The sequence below is a fragment of the Apus apus genome, chromosome 4, assembly GCF_020740795.1.
Source record: "Apus apus isolate bApuApu2 chromosome 4, bApuApu2.pri.cur, whole genome shotgun sequence".
Taxonomy (NCBI): Eukaryota; Metazoa; Chordata; class Aves; order Apodiformes; family Apodidae; genus Apus; species Apus apus.
The window spans coordinates 24,983,500-24,995,589 of NC_067285.1; positions in this window are offsets into that span (position 1 = coordinate 24,983,500).

The window sequence follows — 12,090 nt, forward strand, 5'->3', positions numbered from 1 at the left end:
TGAAAGTAATTAGACCTGATAACAGTCTTCACTTGTTATCCTAAACTGCTCTACAGCCTGACCACATCTCAAAGCTTCAAGGATTTAATCACAGTTCCCAAGAGGTGCAATATTGATGGATTGTCTCTCTGCTCACCCCATCTTTATATCACATACAAATCCATCAATTATTGTAACACCAAAATAAGGCATCTACCAAATTCAGCTCTGTAGGTACTGTAAACAATCTGTATTTTGCTAGTGGCCTAGAGACACAAGTCAGAAGCCTAAATTATCTCAGAGACTTATGAACTCTGTGATTTTTAGGAAGCTGATATGAAACTGCTGTACCTTTTATGCACCTCTGACTTTGCTTACATTAGTGAGCCATTAGGCACAGCAAGAGCAGATCAGTAGGACAGTGCAACTGGCAGTGAGGGCTCTACATCTACAGTGCATGTGATCTGGCATTTTACTTGAGATTATATTTAGTTCGATTGACTGGATTAGACATCCCAGATCCATGTGGTTTAAATGTATTCTACAGATCTCCTTGGTCCCTGCTAGGGGTTGAAGCACCATTGGTGTGCACCTGAAGTATAATTCCTGGTTTAGTTTCTTCCAAAAGGGTTATGACTCATACTCGCCAAGCTAGCAAATCAAACCAGCACAGGGTAAATGGGGATGATGGAGAGATTTGCTGCACGGCTGCTCTGCAGTTCTGAATGTTAACATGGCTGTACACTGAATGGACTGTCATCTGTTCAAGGACTGCTCAGGGACAACAGACCTTAACAGGGGACTGTTTTCGGACCAACAGTGAGGCCAGACAATAATTAGGAAACATATAACTGACTCATAATTTTCAAAAGAAAGTTTTTAAGGAGAGGGGAAGAGACAAACATGCTTCAGTACCCTGGTGGGGATGCGGTCTTCAGGAAAAAGACTCTTGAGCCCTAAGGAAACTGCTCCAGATGGCAAAGAACCTGAGACAGACAAAACACTTAGTTTATTTGATATGTGCTGGTTTATTTTTGAGCTCTACCAGAGCGATCAAGCAAAGCAGCAGTGTGGTTGCCCATTTATACTGCAAAGCATAACATGGAAGAGTTCTCAGTATGGCAGGAACTGACAGAGCTGTGACAGCAGATGGGGACCTTCAGAGACACTCTATGGGGTACCTCACAAACCCAAAATATTGCATCACACTATTATAAAAAATCTTTATCATCAGGAGGAAACAATGAAAAAAGGTTTAATTTGTTTCTGATTTAGTCAAATTCTAGATCTACTTTTAAGTTATTTACACTGAAAATAATTTTGAAAATGCATAATCTTGGCAAACTTCTACCAGAAAGGAAAAGAAAGCAAAGTTGCCACTTTTTTTTTTTTTCTTCCCCCCCTCTCTATGAAGTTACTGTTTGGGGGAAAAAAACCCAACAAATAAAACAACAAAATAATCTATAGGGTTTTGTTTGTTTGTTCATTTGTTTCTCAAAAAGAAATATGTATATGCAGAGATTGATCCAATCTGTTTTTCAGTTGAAATATACCCAGCAGTTCTTTGCATGCACCATATATCCCAGCAATTTATTATATTATGTGAAAGTCGGTTTCTCAGAAAATAAACAGATTAGAGCCAGCAGCAGCCAAAGCTGAGGTGTCCTAAAATGAGAATTAAAGAAAAAACGTAACTAGCTGGAGACTTGAGGGCTGTGTTGCAGACACGTTTGTGGTTCCTAGGGAAGTGCATGCTCAAGTTCTTGTGAAATACACCATTTAGCACTCACTACTCTCCAGTCACATTCTTTGACTTCACTGTTTGTATTTACATACCTTTTTCTGCCATCTGATCTTTGCCATAGCTTTATAATTTTCAGTTCACTAATCAATCATTTCAACATGTGATTGACTAAGACATGGATCAGGAAAATGACAAAGGAAGATGGTGTCCTAAGCCATGAGTTGCCCTGAGGAGCCCAGGGAGATTTAAATTATTTCAGTGATTCTCTTTTCTTTATCCCTGTGGGGCCCCATGCTGAGGACCATGAGAGTGAGCTGAGGCTTTTCCATTTTACCATATTACCAGATAGGAAACATCTCCCCTACCTGGGGACATGGGACTGGAACAGACCACTGAAGTCATCCGAAGTGATCCCTGCAATGGTGTGGGAGATACCCAATGACAGGAATTTCCTCAGAATGACAACACCACATCCCCAGCCAAAGAAATGCTTCCTGAAGTTCCTCAGGAAAAATACAACCACTAGTTAAAAAAAAAAAAATAACACACAAACAAAAAAAAGCCTGTTTATGATGTATCACAAATGGACAAGGGGATCAGAGATACTATGAATACTCTGTGTCACCACAATAGCAGAGGACTTACTGAATAAAATTTCTCAACCTTTATAGACAGCGACTGTGTTGTATGTTCTAGAAAAAGAAAAAAAAAAAAAAAAGGAAAAGCCAGTTTTAAATGGAAGAAAAAGAATTATTGTCCAGAAAATTGGTTTTCAGTTTAATTCTGAGGATGTGAGCAGGATACATTGACCAGACACCTTTAAGAACAAAAAGTCAGCCATGTCTTGGACCAACCAACTTCTCTGATCCAAATGATTTTTCTGTGAGATAAGGGCAAGGGTAAGCTATCCCGTGTGGTATGAAATAACCTCTCCCTTGCCTCAAGAAAGGGAGGGTGAAATACGTTAACTACATAACAAAATGGTGCTCCACCTGCCTGTCTTGTGCCTGTTGCCAATACTCTGTCAAAATTAGAAAGCAAAGGTCTAAGTGACAGCAGCATTAAAAATATGCTTCTCTCAAGAATGATAAATTCCAGATAGCCATGGGAAGTGGCTGTGGTGCTTATTAAGAGTCTTTAGCTCTGTCAGCGACACCTCTCCTCAACCAACTGTAGCTGCCTGTTAACTGCAAGAGCTGTTCAAGTCCTTATCGTATTTACTGGTGTTCACTAACAAGAGTGTGCCCTGCAGCTGGGGATCAGCTGCTCATTGCCTGGGCGCGTTCCTGTCTGATGGGGTCTAGGTGATCCTGCTCTGTCAGGGGGACTGGACTGGAGGATCTGTCGCGGTCTCTTCTAACCCCTAAGATCCTGTGATTCTGTGATTCATTCACAGCACATAATTCTCGGGGTGGTGGGGTTTGTGACCAGCCCTCTCCATCACCCTTCTGAGCAGGGGTCAAGCTGTTGCCAAATAGCCACATCTCTTCCAAAACACAGGGATGAACAGATAAGAGCGAAAGTGCTGTTTTATGAATCCCACACTGGTTATTTTAACGACGCTGGGTCCTTCTGCAAACCTCACGGGGGTAGAGAGCATCACAGATATGACTGGAGCACAGCAGCTGACTAAAAACAGTCCTGAGGGACCCACTTATTCATGGACACATGCATAAGCTAACACCAGACATTCCAGCAGCCTTACTGCCATCCCAAGTTGTAACTATGAGGGCTCAAGGTAAACTCCTGCAGTACGCAGCTGTAATTTCCAGTCAATGGGAATTGTCCTGATTAAACTGAGAGTGCAGCTGATTAAGTATTTGAAACTCCACTCAAAAGTAAATATTGACATGGTTTAAAAGGATTAACTAAGATGACTGTATTGTTGTTAAAAACTTTCTGAGATTAAAAAAACAACCTTTTACAAAGTCTTCACAGTTTTTTGAGATGTTATTTCCTGTGATAAAATGGAAAAAGGAGAAAACTTGCTCTAAAAGTACATGAAAAATGAATGTTCCTAAGCACTTATCTTTAGATGACCAGCTCTTAAAATAATAACACTCGTAAAACTGCATATCAAGTAGCTCTGTGTGTGACATTAATAGACAGTAGATGATGTCACACTGGCAGCAAACAGGTAAATAGATTCAATTTCTCAAACTCATACTCTTTAGTGTTAGCAACATGAAGTTGTCGGTCCGGAATTCTAATTGCTTGGCTACTTTTATTTCTGCTAAGTACAGATAATACATTTTGCTTCCCCATATCAGTCATCCCATGTGTACAATGGAAATAATACCTGCAAACATGAGCCACAGAAAAGCTTTGGAGTGAGGGAGGGATTAATCAGGTCTTGCTGCACATTCTGCTCTCCAGTGGGAAAACTGAGTTGCTGTCCCAGAGCCCGTGACTCAGCCAAAACCAGGGGTGGCTTTCCCCTGGCTGGTGGGATAGCCCCCACGGCAGCTCTCTGCCTGACCCCACGCTTATCCCTCACTGGAGCTGGAGCCTGCTTTTTCCCCACGGCCATCTGCCCCAGGCAGCAGGTATCACCTTCACCCAGGTGATGCGACAGCCATAGCAGGAAGAAAGAGCGTCCCTTTCACTGTCTGGCCACAGAGGAGCCAGGCACAGCTGGGGCAAAGCCGGCCCTGCCAGCTCCAGATGCATATGCAATAAACCGCAGCGTGGTTGCTAGGGCTGGGGAAGAAGCCTGGGCTATTAAAGGAAGAAAGTGGAGAGAATAACAGATAGATATCTATATTATAAAAGTCTTTGAAATCAAAACAACCTCAGAAAAAGCTCCCAGTTTTCTCTCCACAAAAATCCTGGAATTAAACTTTGGCTTACTAAACTGTTTCTTTAGCAAAGCAAATTTAAAAATGCCACAGTGATGAACAATGCAATAAAAAAAAAAGCCATCATATTATTCTTGAATGAGGTTTAATAAAAATCAAATAAAAGCAATTATCTGCATTTTCAAGAGGATCACCTCTTCCTTCCCTGAGGTACAAAAGAGAATGAATTCAGGAAATCATTAGAATCAGAAACTGGCCCTGCACAACAGAGCCAGTGTTTGCTGTACAAAGACAAACAGAAATCTCCTCCCTGGCTAACAGGCTCCTTTCTAAAGCTGTTGGAGTGGAAATTCCACCTATAAGTGAAGAAGGATAATTAGAGAGGCACTAGAATTTCTCTGTAGTAGGGCTGGCTTTTCTACTCCAGAGCAGGCTTCAGCTTTTCAAGTATTCATGTTCTTCTTTACTCACACAGAAAGAAATTTGACATACTGCAATATTCAGAGCTGCTCACAGAGTTCTGTAAGCAGGTACATGTGAATTAACACTCATTAACACATACTGTATCACTTTCTGATCTCACTCACTCCAATGTAAATCCAGAGGGCCCAATTTACCACTTCCTTCACCTTCCTGAAGCTGTTTAGGCTGGTGGAGAGCATATGCTTTTCTGTCTGGAAATGCACTTTGAGTGAAATCCAAATAATTTGGGAGAACATGTTGACTTCAATGACATTTTCAAAGGCAGAGGCAGAAATGCACTGTTTCAACACTCTTTTTCTTTTGATAAGAGGAAAATATTTCATGCTGACTCATTTCAACTGCTTTTGTTTTCAATACTACGGTATACTGAGTATTGCAATATTGATATTACTGCTTAATATATTGATGACAAGTATGGTTTTTCAAATTTTCGTAAGAAATCTCCAACATGCCAACTTTTTTCCTTCAGATTCTCAATGAAAACAAATTAATAAGTAGAAATCTAAAATGTATAGCTAGATTAGACATATAGCATTTGGCAGGCAGTCTCAGAGCAACTCCACTGACTTCAGAGTAGCTTTGTCTTGCATCGTTGTTCCATTAGAGCAGAAGTATGTCCTCTGTGTTATCAAGCACTTGTGGATGGTAACAGGCCATTTAAAAGGGACAGATCTTAGTCTGCTTGACTTGTATTCATAAACGCCCTGACCTCTGCAGAAGGAGGATGGCTGAAGTTGGATGCCGCATTTTCACTGTGAATGTCTCGTGGCTTCGCTGTACTTTTGGTCACATCACACAGGGCTTGATTCAACCTCGCAGAACTGGTCCTTACATATCTCATACAATACAGTTCCTTTTTCTATGAGCCTGAATCTTACTCTGAAGTCAAGCTCTCCGTGGCTGATCTTTGTCAGCCCAAAAATTAGCAGAGCAGACACTGATTAAAAATGTACCAACAATTTTTACCTGACTTCAGCTGAAACAATTTAAGAGAAAAACATAACAGAAAAGTAAGACCCTAAGGAGGTACACAGACAGGGAGAAAAGAGCCTCTGATCCTAATCTTGCAACAAATTGTATGTAAATAGTGCCTCAGGGAAACCATTGGGCTGCACGAATTTCCCTGTTGAGATCTTTGTAGAATTTGGGCCTTAACTTCATGTTGCAAAAGCAGAGAAGAAACACTGAAATGGAAGAAGGTTTGACTGTGCTCCAATTGCTACCCTGTGGGATTTATTGTTCAGCTACCCTGAAAAGAAAGCAACAGTCTTTTCGTTACAAATGTTTTATAATACTTGGAATATAAGTAATGATAGGCCAGACTATCCAGGTTTCTTGGCATACATTTTCCCCAGAGAAACAGCTATATTCTTCAGTAGTCTCAATAGGAAAAAGACTGAGAAATGCAGGCTTTTCAAATTAAAAAAGGAAAAAATAATCTCACTATAGGTGTCTAAATATTAAGTGAATTACATTAATTCAGCTCTGACAAGAGATGTGCTCCACATACCTATAAAATAGCAAAAAGATTGTTCAGATATTTGAAAATATCAGAGTCACTTCTCTCCACTCTTTCCTCCAGATCAATTTAAAACAAGATAGGAGGGATGTCTAATATCAGGCTAAGGGAATTTTTGTGTAGCTTTTTTGCTTTTTTATATCTCCATCATTTGACAGGCTGGTTGTTCTGCTTGTCTCTTCCCCACTCTGCAGGGCCAGACAAGGTCTCCCTTCATTCCCTGAGGACTGATTCTAAAATATCATACAAGGAGGAGAGGATGGGCTGCACTAGTGCTGATTGCCCATAACTGGGATTTCTCTCACCTGTGAAAATGATAAAGCAGTACAGGCAGCATGATAGTTTGCACTTTCTCCTCACTAAGACTTCTTTTAACAAAGGTGCCTTGTGATTTCACGACTTTGATGAGGGTACCTCATATTCCACTGATCTAATCTTCAAGTCCTGCCAAGCCAATGTAGGATGTGATGTTGGAGATGTCACTGCTAACCTCTGCACTCCCCATCACATGAGGTTATGGAGTCTGAACAGAAGTAATTTTAGTTGGTAGCTTCCATTTCCAAGTTTTATTTAGTATTTAAACAACCAAACTGTAGTAGCCATACAACATATGCTATACATGCTTCCAGATGGATCTGTGGATTTTCCAGGTTTTTAAAGGTGAAGTCTACATGTCAAGAAGATGCCTTAAAGCAAATTCTACATATTTGGACTATTTTGGACCCTGCCAATCAGATAGGGTCTAACTGCTGCATGTCACATGACAAAAGAAAACAAAATTAAGGAGAGGAAATACGGAAAAACAGCATTCATAAAAAGAATTTAATCAGAAGTCAAGACACCATTAATTCAAGTAAAACTTGCTGCATGGGCCTCTGTTTTAAAAAAAAAACAACAACATTCACAAAAAATGTAGAATCATTAACAGTTACAGGAAAACAAATGGCTGATATTTCAGCATCTATCCTGGAAAAACATGTATGTGGAGAGATTAAATAAAATAAAACCCTACAGCTAAAGAAATGGCTTAAAATACTACTCCTCTGCTTTTAGATTTTCAATGGTAAGGGAAAGTGGAAAAAGTGTAATTCTGCTTGGAATGATAGCATTATTATTCTTCTTTAAAAGAACAAGCACAGCAAACAATCAACTGTTAGAACGCCTCCCTTTGTAACCATATATTGTGATACAGCAACTAGGAAATAATTACCTGGCTTTGGGTCACGCTAGGGATAAATTTACAAGGCTGTGCCTGCTCCACAAAGGGAAAACTCCATAGACAGTTTGCAGCAGGTTAGTGAGGATGACATGATCAGGTGGTTTAAGTTACATTTAAAAGACGATGACTCACACGGATTTAAAATATGCAGACACTGTTGCCGACTTGTTGGAACCTGACAATGCAGTTTGCCTGTGAGGAACAGGTTCAGGTACAGGTTTTGGTCATGTATCTGCCCCTGATTTTTGAGTAAATCATGATGCCTAGATTTGCAAGAACACCTTCTGTAGCTGGATGTTTTGGTTTCAAGTTTCCAGGAAAAAGGACACCTTCATTGTGGACAGGCTTGGAACAGCCATGGTCTGTATATTCCAGCAGTCCCTACCAAACAACCTGCTGCATCAGTGTTTCTCATATGAGAATCTCAGAGCAAGTAGTTAATTTCACAACCACCACACGTGATGTGCATTGATATGCATATACTTGTGTATTTAACTTAGGTCTACTTGTATTTAAAAACACTTATATTTTTCATGCAGATCAAAAGAATCAGGTAGATGTTTATGTTCCAAATAAACCATTTGCTAACTTGAAATATTTTCATGTTCAAGCTATAAACTTGAGACACTGTGGACATGAATTTTGAACAAGCTAACAGTGCAACTGTTCTTGCTAAGGAACAGGAACATCAGCTGTACCAGCAAACTGCTTTTGCTAATCTGATTAACCAAAACTCTTTTAATAAATGAGACACTGACCAGAGAGATGTTTCACAAAATAATGTGTTTGCACTAGAGCATTAAAGAAAGAGTCAGACTAGCACTAAAATATCTACACTGCTTTCTTTTATGGGTCTTCTAGGTTACTGTGGTCATTTCACCTTTTGATTACATAATTTTCCCACCTGTGAAATGGTACTGACCCTCCTGGTAAAACGATCTTTGAAACATACTGGAAAAGCAACAGTGACATTTAGGCAATATGAAGAGAACAGCCCTGTGTTTGCACCAGGCTTGTCATTGCTAGAATTGCAGCTCACAGCTGGAGTATGAGATATCAAAAGGACATGGCTGCAGCAGGGGGATTTTGGACTTGATGATCTTCAGAGGTCACTTCCAACTCCTATGATTCTATGATTCTATGACATAGACTGATAATATTAGTAGATATCATAAATGCCTTCAACTCACTAGTCCTTAAAAAAAAAATCCCTAGGGCCCAGAAAAGTTCATTTTTCTCCTTGTGACTTGTAAATCTTCCCTAAATTGAAGTATTAGGTTTTTCCTACCTGCAGAAATGTATTTGGGCAGTATGTGGAGGAGCACTGGGTCCAAGGGACCTTACTGCATTGCAGGCTCACTTGACTTGGGTAGTTCTGATGCTGGAAGCAAGTGTTTATCATAGAAGATACCACTAGATGTAAACATCTGAAAGACCTTTGGTCCTGCATTAACACAAGTTAAAGCTCTAACTTATCCTCACAATGCTGCTGTACAACAAAGACAAGCTGAAATAAATTCCCTACAGGCGCACGGAAAATGTGCTCCAGCTGTAACCCAACTTGCCTGCTTTCCATTCACGTTCACAAACCCCATATTCTATGTTTTTAGACATCCACCATCCATTATCTGAAGAACAAATTCGTTTACTGAAAAATTCAAGGAAATTAATACAACAGATCGTTGTTTTAGAATACTTCTCTTGTCTCAGAAATATTGCATGTGTGAAATCCTCTGTACTACTACAAGATTTTTGATTAATTAAAAAACGTTATTGCAGATTGAAAAATTAAAAATTACACCATCTTCAATACCTATCAAGCATGAATATAGGCATTCTTATCAACACAGGAAACAAAATCCCGGAAAATATGTCTATTGTTAGAAACATAGTAAAAAATAGTCTCTGTCCCAGGCAGCTTCTCTTGTTTGATTGAACCCCAACATTTAAAAGTTGCTTTTAAAATTATTTTGTACTAGATTTGATCATTTTTTATTACATAGCTACATTTTTTCTTTAATTGTAGCTTTAAAATTGAAGCCTCTTTGAAACAACTTTTAAAAAAAACAAAACAAAACAAAACACAACACCTCAATCATATGGAACTTGTTTACAGCATCAGGAAAAATATGTTATTTCAATTCCACTGTAGTTTTGGTAATTTCTTTCCCTTATGTTTTAGGTAAGTGCAGAAACATTTATTAGAAGTAGGGGCTTGAGGGGAGGAGGAGTTGATTAGTTTAGGTTGGGTTTTGCTGCATTTTTTTTTTTTTAATAAAAAACAATTTGCAGATTGCACATTCAAAAATAAGTTTAAAAACAAACAACAAGTGTTCCTGACAACTCCTTCACCCCACGAAGTATTAAGAAGTGAACTAATTATTGCTCCAGCTGTTGCTGAGTAGCCAATTTGAAACAGCTGTACTAAAAACTGGCCTGAAATTAGTAGCTAAGGGAAGGGGTTGGAGGTTTTTTGTGCAGTGCTGTGAGTGTTTCAAGGTTGCAGGATGTGGTTTTGTATCTTGTGTTACTTCAGAGTGTTTTTTCTTCAGTCCTACAGGTAAGAAATGTGGCTGGTGGTGTGCTGGGCTGTAGTAAAGATTGGTACCGTGAACCTAGAATGTTTTGACCCATGTATATTGGGCTAGGTTTAAGTAAGTAACAATGTGTGGTCGTGAGCCTCTTAAATCTTCTGTTAGCTTTGTTGCAAATCCTGAGAAAGCTCTCTTTTGTGTTTTGGCGTGAGCTATTAGCTCTTGGGAGCTTAAAACTTCTTGTATTGACTGTCTGTTGAGGTGTCCATAAATGGAGATGGGTAGCTGTGTATGAACAAGTAACATTGTAGCTGTGCTAGGGGGACCAAGAAGCACAACCAAAATCATGAACAGTGGTGTAAATAATTTATTGGTATTATGTACAAGTCAAGCTGATGCTTTCCAAGTAGTTTAAGTCTTATGAACATGGACACCTTTCAGTGACTTTAAAAAACAGTACTTTACTTAAGTGATTAAGATCTCAGACAACATGTCTTGAGACAGAAAGCTTTTCACTGTGAAATGCTTAGTAATGCTCTGAATTTGTAACACCTTGTGTTACATTGCTGTGCTTCTTGAACAACCCTAGTGTTCTCGGCATAAAGGTAACAGGATAGTTCCAGTGAGCTGCTTGGGTTTGCTGTTGGAAGTGATTAAAGCCAGCTCAACAGCTGGACAATATATGTCTCTATTTGCTGTCTTGGTACAAGGAGGTGTACACTGTGTGTTTCTAAGCTGTGTTTCCTTTGTATGCCTAAAATCGTTAATGAGTAATTAATTCCCCAGGACCCTAAAGGTCCATGGAGCACAGCAGCAAAAGCTCTGGTGAGCAGCTGGGCTGTGGCATGTTCAGCCCTGGGCTGCAGCGCAGGGAGGAACACGTGGCTCCTGCCTGGTGCACTGAGAAAGTGCTTGTGCAGGAGGGTCTGGGTGCTCCTCAGAGAAAACCTGTGAATCCAACTCATAAAATGTAAGGGTGTAGGGAATGGCTGAAGTCTTAGAGGAGGGTGGAAAAGAGGGAAAACCCTGAGAGAAGAGCAACTTGAACCTTCAGTGTATGACTCCTGCACTAAGGCAGCACACCGTACTGGGAGATCGATCCAAATCCAAACAGTGCCAGGATATTTCTACTGACATATTCAGTGGAGTGTGTTAAGGCCTCTGGGAGAGAGAGTAAACTGGTAATAGCAAGTGCTCAGCACAATAGCAGAAAGAGAGCACAAATTTATTTCTCTTCCTGCCTTTCACTGGCTAAATGAGAAAAGCTGGGATGTTAAGTACAAAAAAACGGGAATACTTGAGCTTTAGTTTTAACCTGCTATGAAAAAATGTGTTTTTTCTAGTTGTGGTGTTGTTGTTTTTAAGTCTGGTGAGATGTTGAAAGAAACTGTGGCCAGGCATGGCAGCTGTGTTTGATGATGAAATAGTGTCCTCTATCCACTTAGTTATGTAAAAAAAATCTCTGTTTTATTTCAGCATATTCTCCTGAGCTTCCTCCACCCCCTTCCCACTAGGTTACATGACTGACACTTTTGCCATGACAAATCCATGAGTGTCTTAAAAATCTACCATGAAAACCCTGGAGCTTTAATTATTGTGCATTTACATAATTAGTGCAAATACATGCAATTACCATGTGTACCTACACAATTACCAGCTACAATGATGTACTAACAATCCTTATTAAACTTTGGTGGGGGAGGGATGCATTGGTTGTATGCATGAGCAACATCTGTAGTTTCATCTTTCTTTTTCCTTGTGCTTGGTTGAAATAGCTGTGAGTGTTTGGGGATGGGGGAGTTAACATGCTGAAA